At 27.8% G+C, this 1,577-nt stretch overlaps 1 protein-coding gene across 4 annotated transcripts in view; it reads right to left on the bottom strand.

The window, feature by feature from the left end:
- The window catches only part of LOC118748808 (protein NipSnap-like), a 178,322-nt gene that overhangs the window by 53,745 nt on the left and 123,000 nt on the right, over positions 1 to 1,577 (bottom strand). The window lies entirely within an intron of this gene.

Below are 1,577 nucleotides of genomic sequence, written 5' to 3'. Positions count from 1 at the left end.
AAAAAAAAGCTCGCCGTACACCCCTGAGTCTAAAGTATTTTTGCAAGGCGATTTCACATAGGTACTTAAGAAAACGGCACTTAAATAGTAAGATAGGAAGTAAAAGATAACTAAGATAGTGAAAAGTCTTTCGCTTTCGGTGAAAAGCTATTTTGAGAGAAAGTCTTGTATGTATATAATTTGACTCGTGCCTTTCGAGAGATAAGGTTCGAAACTTATCTTTTTTAATTTTTTTATTTTATTTTATTGTTTTAATCAGAAAAATATATTGTTTAATTCGTAATACATACTTTTAGAAATATTTTTTTTTTGTTTTTCAGTTAAATGTTTTTTTTCTTCTTTTTTCAATTTGATTTTATTTTTGGATTTAGATTTTATTTTTTTCAAAAGAGAATATATTTTTTATTTCATTTAAGTTTATTTTATTTTATTTTTTAGATTTTGTTTTAAAAATAGAAGTATTTATTTTTTAAGTTCATTTAATTTTTAGGTATATTTTAATTTATTTAATAAATTTGTTTTCCTTTTTTAATTTGATTTTCTCTTAATTTTTAGATTGTTTTAAAAAATATTATTTATTTGCTTCAATTTCATTTTATTTATATTTTTATTTTTCACCTTGTTTAATATAATTTTAATTTTATTTTATTTTTTAAGAAAAATAAGTATATTTTTAATTTAAATTATTGAAAAAAAACCTAATTGCATAAAGGCCAACAGCATAATTCAATTTCAATTAGTCGTTGGAGTCAGTAAAGAGCTTTCAAGATAGTAGTTGTTGAAGAGTTTTCAAATAGTACCTAATTTGCGGAAATATTGTACCTAAAAGTAAATATATGTACCTAACAAGTAAATATCTGTTTTTACATGTATATATCAAAGAAAATAAGATGATAACCTTTCCCTTCGATACCATATCAACTTCTGGACTCACATTAAACAAATTTGGCTGTGACTGTAATCTCTTCGAGCAGTCCAAGAAAAAACTATGTTTCGAAAAGGTAAATCCCTTATCTCCGAGTTCTTCGATCTGTCTATCTGGCGTATTATTCGGCATTCACACTCGGAACCCACATATCGACGTTTTTGTGTCGAGGACACCATTCCAATTTTTTTAGCGGAACGTAGGGGCCACCTTTTCACATTTTTCATCATATCTTCGACATTTACAGTCCGATCTTAAAGTCAGATATATCCGGTATACCGTTCTCGAGAAGGCAATTTTTTGTTCCGAAGTGCATTGATCTTAAGTACCTCATTCTAGTACTTACCCATCAGAACTCATTGCTTATCACCAAAACGTACCACCCCAAAGCCAGCAAATTAAAGCTTACGAAAAATGATTAGACTTTGGCTGATGACTTATTCCTAATATTTCAGTAGAACTATTTTTTGGAAATTTGGTTATTTGGTAGGTGTCACCGAAAAATGTGAAAAGGCGACTCCTAGTTTGGTAAATATATATTTTTTCCAAATTGCTTTGCAAAAATACTTCAGACTCCAATTTATTTTTTTTGGTTTGCTTGTAAAGTGGTACGCTCTAATATATGTATATGTAGCTAAATATTTACGAGAGG

The sequence above is a fragment of the Rhagoletis pomonella genome, unplaced genomic scaffold, assembly GCF_013731165.1.
Source record: "Rhagoletis pomonella isolate Grant_MI unplaced genomic scaffold, Rhpom_1.0 Rhpom_scaffold_00013, whole genome shotgun sequence".
Classification (NCBI taxonomy): domain Eukaryota; kingdom Metazoa; phylum Arthropoda; class Insecta; order Diptera; family Tephritidae; genus Rhagoletis; species Rhagoletis pomonella.
This window is presented reverse-complemented; position numbering and strand designations above follow the sequence as displayed.